The 19,034-nt window shown below is 36.5% G+C and overlaps 1 protein-coding gene across 2 annotated transcripts in view; it reads right to left on the minus strand.

Moving 5' to 3' along the window:
- Nucleotides 1-19,034, minus strand: part of BBX (BBX high mobility group box domain containing) — a 289,089-nt gene that overhangs the window by 266,163 nt on the left and 3,892 nt on the right. The gene's annotated exons all lie outside the window — the stretch shown is intronic.

The following is a 19,034-nucleotide window of genomic DNA, read 5'->3' on the forward strand; positions in this document are numbered from 1 at the left end:
AATGGTGCCATCAATTGACTAAAACTTTTTTATGTTATTTTGGAGCTAAGCAAGTTTCTACAGCAAAACACCAAACCAGAAGCCTTACATCTTAATTCTGGGTCTTCCATTCACATGCCTGGGTCCCAGTTTCTTAGTCTAGGCCTTACTTTGTTCAAATTTAAAATAACGGATTAAGCTACACTAAGATCATTTGTAATATATCTTTTGGAGCTAAAATTCTATTATTTGTCTTGGATGTAAGCTATGCAAATCCCAAAACTACTTTTTTTTTTTCTTCATGTGGTGGCACAACTTTTTAAAGTCATGATCTCCTAGCATACTATATAATACTAATTTTAACTTTAGAACTTTACCATATACTTACAAAGACTCAAGAAGTAAAGTAACTGTGTATACAGCAATCTGCATGACAATGTAGAAACACAGAGAAAAAGCACTTTTATCTGAGCCAGAAAACTGTGCTTTAAACCCTCAGTGTTACAATTCATTAGGAGTCAAGACAGGTACATGGCACTATGGAGCGATTCAAATGCCGAGCGGGAAGCACAAGAGGCAGATAAGAGAGTGCGGGAGTGGGAGCTTGGCCTCCTTAGCATGAGCTGGAATGGAATGCCAGCTCCACCGCTCATGGGAAGAATGACCCTGGGAGAGTTGCTGAGCCTGAAACACAGTTCTCTCATCTAAAGTGGAGACAATTCCTTCCTCACAGGCTGTGTCCAGGTACAACGAGAGGGACCACTGGATACAGAGTTGGCATAACTGCTTTAAAACAGAATTTTAAGTTATCCTCATGACATTTATTTTCATACTCCACTTCAATGATAACCCAACCTAAAGAAAAGAAAGTTTATAGTTTCTAATCCCTTCCATCTTTATATGCCTTCTTCAATAAACATGCGCCGGTTTTTCTTCAAATTGCAATTCTTCAATAAACTTATTCTTTACTCATTACTATTTATATCATGTCCCAAAATAGTAATATTCAAATACAAATTTTAAATATCAAATTGAAATAAAGGGAATCTATAGAAACAAATATTCTAAATAAATTGCGTTTGTCTCAGATTGTAAATCTGAGACATTAAAAAAAAAAGTTTCTGGCTATCTTATGTAATCAATTTTTTATCATTCTCTCACACTGAGATAATTACTAGCCTCTTTATTCTTGGGGAACTTTGAAGTAAGATCCTAACAAATAAAACTTCTCTACTATGTAGAATATTTGATCCTGTAGTAATTTTTGGATAGAAATATCTTCTTTTATAGTTGAATTTTCTAACTAGCCTGTTAAATGTTCCTTTTCTACACAGAGCCAAATTAAATTGTCTTTTAAAGTAAAAAAAAAAAAAAAAAAAAAAAAACTATGCACAAGCCCTCATTTCTTTGAAAACACCAGTTGATACCAGATTATAATATAAATGTATTCCAGAAATGGGTATAGCTCAAATATCTAGATATCAATTCATATTTTCCAATTAATTTTCATTATAAGTTCACAAATGTCTCATAGGAGGAAAATAAATGGCCCCAATACATAATCTAAATCTCACGTAAGAATCCTAACATACACTTCAAAGCACTTCTTTGTTAGTGTGTGGTCCCTATGCATTTAATTTTCCATCACAAGCTACAAAATAGTTAAGTCAAATGGTCAGTCATTCCACAGGATCTGAGAACACTTATTTACATACACAAGTAGATCTAAGTACATCAGAAAGTTAAGACCCATTTCACTGACATGTTATATAACACTGGGCATGAACAATTAAATTACCATATTGTCCATGCCACTGCTGTTACAGGTGTTTACAATAGCATACTTGGTTGAAAATAAGTAAAAGAGAAAAAAGAAAAAAAAAAAGCTGTTCAAATAAGATAAATTCTGCTTTGCACATTGGTCAGCTCGCTAAATGAGTGACTGGAGTCTGGTCTCACAGGAGCCACTGCAAACTCATGACTGGGTCTAGCCACTTAACAATCCTGAGCCTATTTTCTCATCTGCAAAATGAAAATAATGATACCCTACTATATATCTACCTCACAGAGTAGTTTTAAAGAGTAAAAGGTCAGCGAAACCACAATGTAAACTCTAGACTGCAATAACAAGTGGAAGTAAGCAATGTTACTACTGCTCCTTAAGGGTGACAGCCTTATAATAAAGACTTGATGATTTGATGACTTAATGATGAGACTGTGCTAAAGATGGAGGAGGGCTCTCTGAAGAAATTTTTTCCAAGGCTAGGAAGCTTGGGCAGAATAAACGGTTTTTGTAAGGGCAAAAAGGAACTTCCTGTATTTACTATAAGGCATCAGAAATGTAAATGAGAGCAAAGTAACTTATTAATTGTGCAGAAGTGAAACTACTTAAATAAACAGGTCCTAAATGAGACTGAGCTATAAGAGGGGGTAAGGAGGTACCCATCTTGACGTTTATGGCAGAGCCGAAAAGGATGGCTATCTTCATCTGGCTAGCTCCTAAAGGACAGATAATGCCATCACTTCTCAGGGAGGAAATGTTTGCTCTCCCCAACTCTGATAGCACTCAATAAAATGCATGACAGGTTTATTTTATGACCACAAAATTAGAATTTGTAGTATCTTTTAAAGAAGCATGAATAAGAAAATTCCAAAAAGAGGAAAGACAATGCCAAGTACCTTGTTTCATTTATGTGTAAATAAATCCCGTTCTAATTGTAATAGTATACACTGTGCTGATCCATGACATATCCCAGCTTTAGCGGTGGGGGAAGAAGGTAGAAGATAATAGCATGTAAGAAATAATTCTACTGTAAATTCCATTATCTTCATTGATAATATGTCAATAAAAGTATGTTAACAATGATCTTTAAATAAACAACTGTAATTTGGCAGTTGTGGTCACTACAACATCTCTGCGCAGGAAACATTGCCAAGGCTTAAAAACATATCTGCGTATGAGGTAATCCCAGAATCACTGGCTTTGCTTCAATCAGGGCAGGATTCATTTACAGGCCTCTGATCTTGACACTGATCCATTCCTGCACACGCAGAGCCTCTTACATCCAGTACATAGTATGAAACAGAGCAAGTCAACAAAAATAAATCATAGACACAGACCTAGGCACTGTGGGCACAAAGTTGAATAAAATCCAAATCCTACTGCTTAAGAAGGTGACATTTTTTTTGAGATCTCAGGTTGCCAAAGCCATTCCTCTGAGATATTCATACTAACACTGTGCCCTCCTACCCCTCCACCACCACCAGCAGCATCACTGGCTGTAAGTTTCTGCTTACCATAGATACAGCAATGAACAAAAATTGTTTCTATTCCTAACAGATCCCTCATGCTGAGGAAGGTCTGTCTTCCTCCCTCCTGACTAGCCTAATTCTGCCTATTCATTCAATAGTATCTATTGAGCTCCTAGCATGTTCTAAGGGCTGAGGTACAGCAATCAGCAAAACAAAGTCCCTGATCTAATGGAACTTACCTAAACTTGGTTGTAACAATGCTCAATTTTGACCTATAGTCTTCAAAGTGGGGTTCTTGAACACCAAAACATAAACAAGACATAGTAGTTAAGATGTAGTAAGAAGAAAATATTAGAATCTTATTTATATTCAATTTATCTTTCTTATTTCTAAGCTATTATATTTTACTAGAGGCCCGATGCTTGGATTCATGCACCAGTGGGGTCCCTCTGCCTGGCCTGTGCCCTCTCGCAATCCGTGATCCCTCGGGGGGTGTCGGACTGCAGGCCAGGCCAAGGGACCCCACTGGTGTATGAATCCATACACCGGGCCTCTAGTGTGCATATAAGATCTTTGATTAATCTCTTCCTGCCCTCCTCCTCTCCCTTCCCTCTGAGATACATCAGTCTGTTCCATGTTTCCATGCCTATGCATTGAGCATAAGCCCCCTGGTGGTCAGTGCACATCCTAGCTACCAAAGGTCGAACAAATGGTCGCTTAGGCTTTCATACAAAGAGAAATTACACACATAATATAACAATACTTCAGTATATGTAACTTATCAACAAATGCACACATATCAAAGATACATGCTCAAATTCTTTTGCTGAGGAAGATAGAGCCACATTTAAAAGGTCCAGCGATGCTACTTGCTTAGATGACACATTTGGAATGAACTGTTTGGCTCAGGTAGGTTTAACCTGGGCTTTCCACCAGGTTCATTTTCTCACTAATAAATTCAAGGAAGCTTTTGCAACAATACCTAAATACTAAAGAATACAACCAAAGATCAGATCCATTCCAATTTCCCCTTCCTAATCATTTCATATCATCCTATACTCACCATCCCTGTGTCCCATGAATATTATGGAATCTTTGTCTTTATTTTTTATTCCACATGTGGTATGTGTGTCATAACTATACTAGGAGCATGCTGAAACTAGAACCACTATTTTTTTAATTCTGCAAGCCCCAGAATCCCCAATCTAGTTTTATATATTTTGAGTACTCAATAAATATATGTTGCATAAAATAAAGACAATTCAAAATACAGAGCCCAGATTTACTCAATATATATGATAGAGGATTATCATTTGCTTTATGAAAGATTTTGCTTCTTCATAAAATGATGAGTATTATGTTCCTTTACATAGCTCCCCTATGTGTATTTTATACTGATTACTTAATATGGGAACTGGGAATGGTAACACTTTAAACTATAAAATCAGTAGCCACTGCTAATTGAAGGTTATTTAGAAATACAGTTGAAGCATAATGAAATTAGAATTTAATTGTGAAACACTAGTTAAGTCAAAACTTTTCAAGAAAACATCTTTAATGGAGAAAAGTACCAATTTCCAATTACCCTAATTCTTAAGATCTATATATTAGAGTTAAGGTCATTTAGCTATATTTGACAAATATGTCAGAAATTATATATATGGTCACATTTTTAAAAAATAAAGAAAAGGAAATCCATTTCCTAGCAACTGATTCATGTTCACAGTTCCTCATGCAGTAAACATATCACTAAGTGTATGAAACAAGGTTTTCATATGTAAAACTCTATGTCCACATGTGATTGACCCACTTTCTGAAGCCCTTTCAAGCTTTAGAAAACTTTTATATGAATCTGTATTATTCATGCAGAGGCTGTATACAGGAAATTACTAAAACACAACAAAACCCTGAACCTTACAACAAATCAGAGCATGTTCTCTGGGACTACTAAAAACAGCACCAAATGAGATGAGAACACACGCCCATATATAAAACGTATAAAGAAGTAGGTTATTACCATGAGGACTGGTAAATAATGAGATCTGAATGCCTGCACTTCCATGATGCCAAAAAGCCCCAAGACAGAAAATGGAAGATTCTCATGTTGTTATTCTGTGTGTTTCTGTTCCTCTCTGTTGCTTTAATGCCATCATTAGAGGCATTATTAATGTTGAGATCTTATGAATAAACTAGAGGCCCAATGCATGAAATTCGTGCAAGGGGCTCAGCCCATAGCAGCCTCGGCTACCTCACAGTCCCTGCTACCTCACAGCCCCGTGGCCCTGCACACTGGTCACTCCAGAAGGTCTCCTGGAAGGTCATTCTGGAAGGTCGTTCTGCTGTCCGGTCTAATTAGCATATCAGCTCTTTATTACATAGAGTACTTTTCCCAGATAGGCTTCTTCTTTATGATTTCACCTAGGAATGTATTTGTTTGTTATCAAAAACACCTATGGCTGGCATTTGGAACACTGAGCACCATATTTTAGAAACATGGTTTGAATCTAAATTGGGTTGATATCCAGAAAGGATCAGTCAAAAGAGGGCCACAACTAAAACTGGGTGAAAAGGCAGACATTCTGAGGTTTAAATGATAAAAAGAAGCTATAATAAAGGTTTGATCAAGTCAAAGAGGAATCCAAAGACCAGAGCCCAGATTACTAAGGCAACCAAACTCATGGGGCCTCCAAAACCATGGCTTACTAATAGCCATGAGACAAACCACAGTTGAAAACATCCTGCAAAAACTGAAAACTGATTAAAAATTATGCCAAATGCTTCTATCAATCTATAATTTCTCAAGGGTCATACAGAAGTAAATTTTTACCTCTTTAGAATTTCATGTTGTGCTTTAATAATTGGACTAGAACCTTATTAATATACTCCTAACTAGTATAATTTATCTAAATAAAAGTTAAGTATCTATAGTAATAAAAGCATATTATGCTAATTAGACTGGACATCCTTCTGGACCGACAAAGCTGCGGCACTGGGGGCCGAGGCAGAGGAGGCTGCCGCAGCAGGCGGGAGCCGAGGCAGAGGCCCCTCGAGGCTGCAGCGGATGGGGGCCAAGGCAGAGGCAGCTTCCACAGTGGCGGGGGCCTCTAATAAACGATAATAGTTTATTATACTTTTATTGACATGTGCGTGGACCACTAGTTTGAAATCTAGTTCAAATATATTATTTTAGTCTGTATGGTTTGAACACGATTTGGTAGTGGAATCTTCAAACACTTCCCTTCACTTCAAAAGTGTTATCATTAGAGACTGCAACACTAATAGCAATAAATAAAAAAGAAAAAAGAAATTAAGAAGTTTAAAACACTTAACTAAAGCATATCTTTCTAATATCATTAGAAATCTTTATAAAAAAGTCAGTGACCTTTTAAGTAGACCAAAAGCCAAAGGGATACACTATCCTAATATATAAAAAGCCAGGGGCCGTCACGACCTAAACAACTGGCTGGATGACCAAACAGCAGGCTGCATGGGGTAACCAGGCCAGCAGGGGGGCTAGTGATGGACAACCAAAGGACTGAACAGCAGGCTGTATAGAGTGACCAGGCCATCGGGGGGGGGGGGGGGGGGGGGGGGGGGGGGGGGGGTGGGGGTTTGACCAGGCCAGTGGACAGGAGGAGGGGGTAGTTGGGGGCAAGCCAGGCCACCAGGAGGGACAGTTAGGGACAATCAGGCCAGCAGGCAGAGGCAGTTAGGGATGATCAGGCTGGCAGGCAGGTGAGCAGTTGGGAGCCAGCAGTACTGGATTGTGAGAGGGATGTTCCCCAAGGGGTCTCAGATTGGAGAGGGTATAGGCTGGACTGAGAGGACCCCCTTGCTGTGCACGAATTTCGTGCACCAGGCATCTGGTATTTACATAAAAGCCAAATTAGGTTTAAAAATCTAATTATTAAAATCTACTCTAGTGCTTGAGCCAAATTAGTTTTACAATCCTAATGACAAGTAGTACAAACACAGTGTCAGAACAAGAAACTCCTCCCCATTTCCACTTTGGTGTCCAGCTCTGTGCTGGAACTAACCAGCTTTTCAGCAGCATTTACTCAGTACTATTTTATGCCATATCTGTTAGAACAATTAGCACAGAATAACGTATATCATAGATATCTAGTGGCCTTTTCCACCTAGCAGAACACATTTACTTTGGGGGCAATAAGGGGATATAAACACATATGTAATACCTTAATCAATAAAGAAAAATTTTAAATAAAAAATAAAAGAGCTGTTCTGTATTCATCTTTTTTATCTTGAAGTCTAAATCAGCATCACCATGTTATAGGCACTTAATCCACTTAGGCTGAATTAAATTGATAATATTGTAGTTTTTGCTACTTTAATCTCACTAACACTGAACCAAAGTATTTAATATGCAAAATGTTCTTTGAACATGACACAATGAAACAAGTCGAAAGAAAGGTGTCAGAGGCCATAAATTTATGATTCGGTTTACCATCCCAATTGAATGAGAATAGCATGGAAGTGGTTTATTGGAGGAAGATGAAACACAAGAAATGGAAGCCCATCACCTTTGGTAAAGTATCAATCAGCTAAAATAATGCAAGGGCATACTTTTAATAATACTAATACCATCCACAACAGTTACTTTGCCAAAATAGAAAAATACCGTATTTCCATGTTTTATGGATCAGGGAAAAAAGAAAAGCCATCTAAAAAAGAATGACTACATTTTGATCTTTCATATCTGAATTAAGCTCAGACTTCACTGAATTTACAAAGATGAAAGAATTTAATTTCAGAGGAATAGGGCTCTTAGTATTAAAAAAAAAGGACCATATTATTTTGTATTTTCTAAATGATTTTCTACTTGTATAGAAATGTATAATTTATAAAAATCTCTTCTATTTATCAGAGCAGAAGTTAAGTTTCCCGGGAAAATAAATCAAAAGTACCCAGATTCCACTTCAAAAGCTGTCAACTTTTGCCTGACCCTATATCTAATTCATGTTTGATCTTTAGACATCTGAAATACAAATCAGTGAATCTGCTTATTATTTTTTCCAATAATAAGGAATTCCTTTTCAAAGCAAATGCCAGAAAACTATTTCATAAAAATCTCCATGCTATATTGGTAAATTCCTTCAGTAAAACAATTTAAGTATTAAAACGTACCAGAGTAAAAACATCATAGAATATTCAGCCAGAAAAAAAACAACTCCTCATGAAAGAACAAAGAATTTCTAATGATGTATTAGAGGAATTACTAAGTAGTAGAAACAATACCTGCTGTTATTATACATTTCTATACTAAATATTTCAACGAGAAAGTTAGTTCACTACATGTAAATTTATAAACTACATTTGTACTGGTTACTTTTTGCGACCTCACTGATAACAGACCTCAGCTCAGAGACTTTCTCATCTATCTCCCTTAAGTGTAACAGAGAGTAGCATTCTGGCCCTATGATTTCAAAATGAAGAAGGCTGTTCTCTGGGAGAAAGAAAAATTAGGGAAATTATTGCCTAGAAGTTGCCCCAAACCTTTCATTTCTAACCTCTGGGAATGTGGCGCTAGAGGCAGGTAAAAGCCCAAAAGATTGTGCAGAAAACCCCAAAAGATTGTGGCACTGCAGCCAAGCATACTTCTATGACTTCAGAGAAATTACTAAACAAGGCTCAGTTTCCTCATCATTAAAATAGTTACCTTGCCGAAACCGGTTTGGCTCAATGGATAGAGCGTCGGCTTGGGGACTGAAAGGTCCCGGGTTCGATTCCGGTCAAGGGCATGTACCTTGGTTGCGGGCATATCCCCAGTAGGGGGTGTGCAAGAGGCAGCTGATCGATGACTCATCGATGTTTCTAACTCTATCTCTCTCCCTTCCTCTCTGTAGAAAATCAATAAAATATATTAAAATAAAATAGTTACCTTGCCCTAGCAGGTTTGGCTCAGTGGATAGAGCATCAGCCTGTGGACTGGAGGGTCCCTGGTTAGATTCCAGTCAAGGGCACATATCCAGGTTGTGGGCTCAATCCCAGTAGGGAGTGTGCAAAAGGCAGCTTATCAATGATTCTCTCTCATCATTGATGTTTCTGTCTCTCTCTCCCTCTCCCTCTCCCTTCTCCCTTCTTCTCTGAAATCAATAAAAAATATATTTTAAAATAGAGTTACTTCTCAACAAAAATTTGTTTTGAAAATAAAGTAGTAAAATTAAACTTGTACTGAACAAAGGGGCTCTCAGTCCAAATCAATTTCATCCCTTCCTCCCAAAGTAAAACACTACTTGGAAAACTTCTAAATACTGCTTTCAACTTTCCCTTAAATATAAATAAAACTATGTACTCAGCCTATTACCCTAAAACACAAAATATTTGAATAAGAAATTCATTTTGATTTATTTCACAAAAACAAGTAACTTTACTTCACAAAGTCCTACTACAGGCACCTCATAATCCCTTCCTAACTGACACTTTCATGGAGGGAATTGGGTGATGGCTCAAACTCATATATCATCAACTTTATTAATAAGTAGTGATAATCACTAAACACTTCAAACAGTACAAACAAATCTTTAAAATCAAATAACAGTAAAAAAAAAAATTCAACTCCATTACTATCAATCTTAAACATTTGTAGGTAGTATCACAGATGCACATTAGTGAATATGAAAAAAGGCTGACAGACAAAAAGTGAACAGAAAGACAGACAGGATAAAAGGAGAGGGGAAGGAGGAGGAAAGAAATGAGGGAAAGAAAAAAAAATTAACCTCAGTAACTCAAAAGATATTCAAAGTGTGACAGCTGGGTGTGGAGAATTATTTTCTCATTTTGTTCCATGCTCCACCTGGTCCACCACATTCCCTTGTATATAGTCAAAGAGAACTCTCCTCACTTGGGTGAGTTTTCAAAGGCACACCAAAAGTGGAGGGAAAATCAGCATATTTTTTTTAATATTAAAAGAATCCGCATTGCTAATAAGAGTCCCTCTGAATTACTCAATCTGTGGCTTTCCTACAGTAGTCAAGCAATATATATATAGCCAGCGACTGGAATAGCAAAATCGGCCAGAAGAACCGGAGGCTATGCCCACAGTGTAGTAGCCAACCAGCCTAATATAGACCCTGATTGGTTGCCCACCCCCTGAAACCCACAAACAGCTCCACCCCCGGTCAGCCCCCAACACCCTGATGGGAGGGGGAGGAGGGGCAGGGCCAGCCAGACACAACTGCCCCTGGCCCTTCCACCCCACCAACCCAGCCCAATGGGCCCCATCAGGGCAAGCCAGCCAGACCCCACCCATGCACAAATTCATGCACTGGGCCTCTAATAAATAATAAAAGCAAAATATTCTTTAGTCATCAACAGTTTCAGTCTATACCAAATGAAGACCTATTTAAGTCTAGCCATAACAATAAATCACATCACCTACTACTTAATTCCTAGAGAATGTGTGACTGTTTTCTTCACAAACTTTTCATTTTTCTCTGGTTCCACAGAAAATTAAAAGTACAAAGGCAAGATCTTAACTTACATTTTCGTAGTTAATTATTGAAAATAAAGGCATCTAGAACTTCTATGAAGCAATACAACACAAAAATATTCTCATCTGAGAGTAGACTAAATTTGCAAAAAACTTTCTACTTTTACTTTTCTGCTAGAATGTAAGAAATGTGCAAATGGCAATAAAGGAAATAGAACCTCTTCATGAAATGTCTCACTACAGAAAACCATAAAAGGAGACTAAATTTTGTTCAATTATACATAAGAAATGTTCAACACAGTAAACATTTCAAATGTTATATAGATATGTGTTTGTATAAACTGACAATTATAACAAAAAAAAGGAATCATGATATCAAAATGGATATGAGGTTCAATTAATAGGTGTATAGGTGTGTGTGTGTGTGTGTGTGTGTGTGTGTGTGTGTGTGTGTTTAAGCTTTCCTTACCCAGGACAGGAGCCTTTTACACTGCTCAACTAAGGAGGTGCAAATGGTATTAACTACCATTTTGCTTATCTGAATTTATAATCTCTAAAGCTTTCTAGCCTTATATTGGAAGCCAAAGGGTTCCAATAGACAGTTTTGCAGTTAAAATATAATGTTAAGATATTTTCCATGATTCACCAGCTTGCAATGAAGTCAAAATGTTCAGATGATCAGTGATCAAAGTTAGCAAAAGAATTTTCATTGAGTGAAGTGGGTAGGAATGGCAGATAAATTTCACTGTGTGGACTAAGGAAATTAATATGATAGGATCATAATCCCTTATGTAAAATCCTTGGGTCCAAGTATGCTTCAAATTTTTGTGTTTTTAAAAAGATTAGAGAGAGCCTGGCCAGCATAGCTCAGTAGTTAAGTGTTGACCTGTGAATCAGGAGGACACAGTTCGATTCCAGGTCAGGGCACGTGCCGGGATTGTGGGCTTGATCCCTAGAAGGCGGTGTGTAGAAGGCAGCCGATAAATGATTCTCTCTCATCATTGACGTTTCTATCTCTCCCCCCCCCTTCCTCTCTGAAATATATATATATATATATATATATATATATATATATATGTGTGTGTGTGTGTGTGTGTGTGTGTGTATATATATATATATATATATATATATGTATGTATTTTCCCCCCCCAAGAAAAAAGGTCAGAGATATATTGTAATGACTGTGTGGTGTCAGGTGGGTACTTAAAATATCGGGTGGACCACTTTGTAAAGTATATGATTGCCTAACCACTATGCTATACACTTAAGACTAATACAAAATAATATTACACGTAAACTAATTGAAAAATAAAAGTTTTTTTTTAATAAGGTCAGAGAGAGCATAAAACATATATTATATATCACTGCTAACTAGATCTATCAATCTAGGGACAGCCCACACAATCAAACATATTACTATTTCTATAGCAAAGTATGTGAATATTCTTTCTAAGTAAGCTTTAAAACTATTTTAAACAAGCCCATAATAGTTTGCATCAGGTTTTCTCTTGCCACCAAACTTTTGGAGAAACAAACAAAAACAAAAATCATTTTTTGGAGATTTTTTTTTTTTTTTAAGATAAAGGATGTGGACTATATATCCAATACCACTACACATCAAAGTACAAAGACATTTTCAAAATATATACAGCTAATTAATTTACTGGAGATGAAGAAGTACACTCAACTAAAATTTAGCTAAGGAGAAAGATGTTCCTATCAAAAATAATCTTAAAAGTTGTGAAATGCAAAGTTATTTCCTTTTAATTCATTCAAATAAATGAACGTTGAGACTACTTAAAAATAAATTGTTAGAGAACTCTGATACTATTTGCAGTCATTTGTATTTCTTTGTATTTGACCACATGTTGCATTTTCCCTACCTTTTAGTTTTCATGTTGGCCAAGATTTCAGGAATTTGGTGTATTTTTCCCATTCACCTTCTTCACTTGCCCCTCTTTCCTATTTAAGTGCCTATTTTGTACAATGTAATTACGCACTCTGGAAGTAATGCTTCTCAATTTTCATGCTTTGACACAAGGATGAGTTTTAATTGGTTGTGAAAAATGCCCTAAGTAGTTACAGTTAAAGTACCACAGTTTATAAAGGGTTTCAAATAAATGTATGGGTATATTCAAAATTTTCATTATAATACAATTCCCACTTGTATTCTGACATTCTTAACAGGTAAGGAAGTGGCTTTATCACACTGTGAACTACATATAAATCCCACCAGGTAATTTATCTATGTCTCTAACCAGGGAAATTGCAATGCCACATGTGTAAATATCAGTTACATGTATCATGGTAGAGAAAAGTTTGAGAAGTGATGCTCTTTAGTTTAGTGACTAAAACATTCCAAGATGTACCAAAGTCACCGGAGAGAATACTCAGATAATCACTTTGAAATATGAAAAGAGTTGTTCTCCTGTCCTATACTTTATCTTTTGTGAGAAGTGGGAAAATCTCATCCAAACTTGAAAAAAAAAAAAAAAAAGGCCTGTACTTAGCTGCACATGCCCCAACTATTCTTTTTTTCCCTTCTGATTATTCTTATTTCCTTCAGTAACAAAGAAGTTGTCCAACACCTCACATCTAGTGAAAAACACACTAATGTTTCATGATACTAGGGTTGAAAATTACTTTTGAGGAGCGATTTTCAACCTTTTGCATTTTATAAACTAAGTAGAGCCCCAGTGCATGGGATTCGTGCACTGGTGGGAGGCATGGCCTTCAGGGATCGGCCTGCTGTGGAAGCACAGCTCAGCCCAGTCAGCCAAGCAACTGTGGACCTGCTCATCCTGGTCAGTCAAGCTGAGCTCCCACTGTGAGAGCACACTGACCATCAGGGAGCAGCTCCTGTATTGAGCATCTGCCCCCTGGTGGTCAGTGTGCATCAAAGCAGCTGGTTGACTGATTGTTCTGTCATTCTGTCACTGGGCTTTTATGATATAGGATAGGATTACTACAATTCTGCAGCACACCAAAAATACATATATTGCTAATATGACAAAAAAAAAAAAGTAGGTATAATTTTGATTTATTCACACTAGATGGCTATTGTTGTATTGGCTGTTGTCAATTTTTTACTTGACGATCAAAGGCAGGGGTGGGGAAAAAACAGCCTGCAGACCATATAGAGCTCTCAAAATCATTTGGTTCTGGCCCTGCCAAAACATTAGGGGTGAATTAATTAAATGACCAAATATAGCAAGCTAATTTTTAAGTTGGTAATTTTGTATGGCCCAGAATCTTATATAATAAAAGACTAATATGAAAATTAACTGAAGGGCGTAACCATCTATAGAACGACCGGTTGCTATAATGTGCACTGACCACCAGGGTTAGGCACTCAATGCAGGAGCTACCCCCAGCTCACAGGCCCTCACCAGTGGGGGTGGGGGGCAGGGCCGGCAAGTGGGCAGCGCCAGGCCAGCCAAAGGCGGGTGCCAGTGGGGGCCCTCCAATTGCCCTGCCGGTTGCCTCACAGATCTGTCCCAAAGGTCAGCCAGGCCTAGGGGCCCTACCCACGCACGTTTTCATACACCAGGCCTCTAGTGATAACACAGATGTCCAAATGGCACTCGGCAGAAGAATGATTCCCCACCCCTGATCTAATGGAAAGAGATCAGTGCCCCTGACCAAATAGTCAGGAATTCCACATTTAAAAAATTCTTGTAGCACACTGGTGCTACAGCACACCGGTTGTAAATTGCTGCTTCAGGGAAAATAAAAATTAAAGGTACCATTTTGAGAAATTTTAATCTTAGGGGGAGTTAGGGTGAAGTGAGATGTAACTATGAAAACTTATACTAAATTATGAGTGCTGACTCTGGATAAGGGTCATTTACTGACATCATTGTTTTTGTAATTCTCATTCTGTTGCATGGTAAATATTAATATGTCCTTTTGCACATAAGATATTGAAAGTTTATTCTGAAGTGACATGCTCAAACTCTCTCAGCTTAGTAAGCTACAGAGGCAGCACTGTTCCTTGCACCATACCTATGAATATCTACAGAGGGGCATGGAGGTCCTCGCGGTGTTGCAAAATGCTGACTGAAACGTAGCCATGGAATCTTGAAGCTGGAAGAGACCTCAGCAGTCATCCATACTACATGCATGACTTCCATTCAATCTTTATCCATCTGTCCCTTATAGCAGTTTCTCAAAGTGTGTCAGAGTACCCTGCACCTGTTTCAGTATCCCCTGCAGAACTATTTGAAATGCAGAATCCTGAGCCCTCCACCAGACACACTGAATCAGAATACCTGAGGGTGGGGCCTGAGGACCTCCACTTTCAGCAAGTACTCCAGGTTGGTGTTTCTCAAACTGTACATCATAAAAAAATCAACTTAGTAAATGATACTCTATTTATTTTTTAGTAAAATGATTTGGAACAGATTAGATTTGTAGAGTTGGATAGGAATAGAAAATATCATAAGGCACTGCTCTTAGTACTGTTTCAGAAAACTTTTCAGTTTTTATATGTGGATTGGGATACAAAAGTTATTTCCTTTCACACACCTCAGTTAAAAAACATTGAAGAAATACAGTTGCTTTAAACAATTATTTGTACTTGTTTTTATTTCTCCTTTGAAATAAATTATCGATCTTTTAATTATTTCCTTGTATGGAATAATTCATTAATAAAATCCTTCCATGTCCTTTTTAGAATCTCAGTTATTCCATTCCAGGAGCTTATTTACCTTCTGATCTTTTCACCCAAGGGCCATGTTTAGCTATTGGTTTAATTACTTAATCAGTATTTTACAATATTTTTATTTTTTTCTAAGATTTCATAAAATCCAATTCATTCTTATTTTTACTTTGTATTTTATACAACCACCTCATACCTGAAGTCATTTCACTAGATCTTTGAGTTGACTCACACATTTTAACTTAGTATGTTTATATTTTGGTAAGTGTGTCAATGCTTCATGGTCTATATTAGTATTTAATCATGTCTTTCATTTCCTTAGTATTCCAACTTCTCTCTATATATACTTTTAGATAGAATTCTCCAGCAGCTTGCCTTATGTTATATTTCCATTGTATAATTGATACTTATTTTAATTCTCACCTTATCTCTTTCTTTGAAAGAAAAAAATGAAAACATTAACACATGAGGATTTTTCTGGGTATACCTTTATCATTTTAAAATGATGTCCTGGCATTTCAAGGAACTGTAATTGCCTTCTATGGAATAATATGCACACATACGAATGTTGAGTGAAGCTATACTCACAAAGTGCTTTCCTCAGGTATGACTTCAAATATAGAAATCTCTGCAATTCGACTCAGTATGTGATAACTGCCCTTGAGGTAGTACAAACCCACTGATTGAATGAGAGTCCCAGAATTTTCAAACTGTAAGATCCTCCATTCAGGCTTTGGCCTTAGTCTTTACTTCCCTCAGAGCAGTGTTCTCAAAGTATAGCCTGAGGACCACCTGCACCAATTTACCTGGGGCATGTGCTAAAAAACGAAGCCACGAAATTACAATGCTCTTATAATTTACATTATTTTCATTTCACAGTGAGAGGAAGAAAACTGACTAAAAATATAGGATACTACTCAGACCTATTTTAAAAGGTACCCTTCACAATGAAATGTTAAAAAAAAAAAAAAAAAAAAAAAAAGGTAGATTTCAAACAAGTTCAAGACAAGTGTCATCCTCTTAAGTAAAGCACCTGCTTAAGTTACCATTTTAAAATGCAGGTATGCCTCACTGGTGGTGATGCAAGATGCCACAGTTAATTGCCTAAATTTACTAATTTAGAACATTTAAATATCACAATTTTAAACATTTTTGCACTTTGGTAAGACAGCAATAATTTCAGGATGTCCTTTAGTACAACAAAAACAGGCATGCCTGTAACGACTATATTTTCAAAAAGATTTTTTAATAGGGTTGAGATGTGAAGTCTTTATTACTTCTATTAAAGTACTCTAATATTAAAGTAATTGATATTCATGGTAAGATCCCATAAAACATGGCTCTTGCTTTACCCATGCTCTTTACGAAATGTAGGAAAACATAAACTTTAAGTATGTTAGCTGTTGATTAATAATTAAATATTATGCTTATAATTTTACTGAAAAATATGGCTAACTTTAACTGCCTAGTTAGGTTTTATGAGTTGCACCAGGTTAAGATTGTCTTTTTCTTCTTTACTACATACAAAAAAACCCTTATCAATTACATAGTTTCTTACAGCACAAATGAACAATAATTATTACATATTCACCCTAGCTTTCACTCAAATGTCTAAAAACAATTTTGTTTCAATAGTCTAAGTATAAAGATCAGGTCTTGAAGGTCAAAGGTGGCATACACTTTTAAAAGCAGAGCTATCATGCCGAGACCGGTTTGGCTCAATGAATAGAGCGCTGGCTCGGGGACTGAAGGGTCCCGGGTTCAATTCCCATCAAGGGCATATACCTTGGTTGCGGGCATATCCCCAGTATGGGGTGTACAAGAGGCAGCTGATCGATGACTCTCTCTCATCGATGTTTCTAACTCTCTATCTCTCTCCCTTCCTCTCTGTACAAAATCAATAAAAATATATTTTTAAAAAAATAAATTAAAAATTAAAAAATAAAAGCAGAGCTATCTCACAAACTCTCAAACCTGGGACCTCTTTTTTTTTTTTTTTTTAATTTGGATACTAAGATCAAGATGGATTTTTAAAAGTATGAAAATTGCAAATTTTGTTAATATCTAAGTCTCCAGTGAAAGGTTCTTTCTAAAACTGCCAGAGTACCTCCAAGTATATAGCACTGAAAATCAACATAGGTAATTCTCCTTTTCGATAGCGAGCATTAAAAATGAAATGCAAATTAAGGCTTCAGTTTCAGAACTTAACAGAGATATGCAGAATAATGAAATGTGAAGTCTGGGAAATTTTGGCAATGTAGAGGCAAACCTTTATCTAAATTCTTATTTTAAGCCTCAAATAACTAACAATTCACTGTTAGGGTGACTTTTAGGTCATTACAATAAGTTTTGAACTATAAAAACTACTCTGACTTTTAACGACCAAGACTATACTTGAAAATATTGTTTTAATGAAGCAGTTATTTGATATCTCAAAGAAATACAAGAGACTATCAAATAGCTTTTATTGTGAAAATTATAGAATCCCATTTAAAATATATCCATGGGAAAAGACCTAACATTAAAAGTTTGCTCCAGTGAACAAAATAATGTGCAACTATGGTGTTCTTTAGTAATCAGGATGTACTTTGAATATTCTTTTCGTTAAAGTGAAAAAAACTTCTCTTCCAAACAAGCTTTAAAAAAAAAGGTCAAAGACATGAAATCCACATATTTTGGTGTGCACTAAATTCATCTTACAGAACCATCTCATTCTGACCACTCCAATTGGCCTGTTTTATATGTGATATATTAGGAAAATCTCAAAACTACCTAAAGTAATGTAATTACATTCCATAAAAGATGCTAGATATTTTAAATTATATGTCAGCTAAGATTCTCAGCAATACTTTCTATTATACCTCAGCGAAGTTTCTCAGCAATGTCAAAGTATATTTTACTACTGTCTAGAAACTACCAGAAAGGCTTGGTCTTCAAACTCAATCCCTCTTCATACTAAGAGGACCTTTAAGAATGCACACAGTATCCCAGGAAGTCAAGAAACAATACAGAAAAGTTTCCTTTTCTTTTTCTTTTATGAAAAATTGAGTCCAAGTCCATTTTCATCCACAAAATATAATTCCATCTTCACTGTGGTAGTGTGACAAAGCACCGTAGTTGATTTACACAATTTAATACAACCAGTTTTCTTAACATATATGCAACTTGACAGTACCTGAGGATTTTTTTTATTGTGGAGGGACAAAATTTTAAGTTGGTTTTCTATATTTGGGCTCACCATGATGCCTTCAAATGCTCTATAAACCCTCAGTTTTCAGCTAGACAATTCATTACTTCTCACAAACTTTTCAGACACTTGTTATCCCACACATTATTTCAGATTCTTCCTTACAAGAGGCATACATCTGAAAAAGTCATTTAATTATGAATTCCAAAGTCACTATTTATTGTATCTGTAGGCTGTTAAAATGTACCAAATTTCTCCACATGCTTAAATTTTGAAGGAAATTAGGATCAATTTGGTCCCGGTTATTTGCCTTTAAAATCAAGCTGGTTGGTACACTAAATGCTAGATCTACTACACTACCCAATCCACCCTTCCCCACAAAAGTAACTGTCACAAACATCAGACGTTACCCAAGAAAGAAACCTAGGAAAGAGTAAGCAAATGCCGCTGGCTATAATGAGAGGTCTTCTCCACAATGCTTCTTTGGGTTTTTAATAATTGTCTCC

Source organism: Pipistrellus kuhlii, unplaced genomic scaffold (genome assembly GCF_014108245.1).
Source record: "Pipistrellus kuhlii isolate mPipKuh1 unplaced genomic scaffold, mPipKuh1.p scaffold_m20_p_2, whole genome shotgun sequence".
Lineage (NCBI taxonomy): Eukaryota > Metazoa > Chordata > Mammalia > Chiroptera > Vespertilionidae > Pipistrellus > Pipistrellus kuhlii.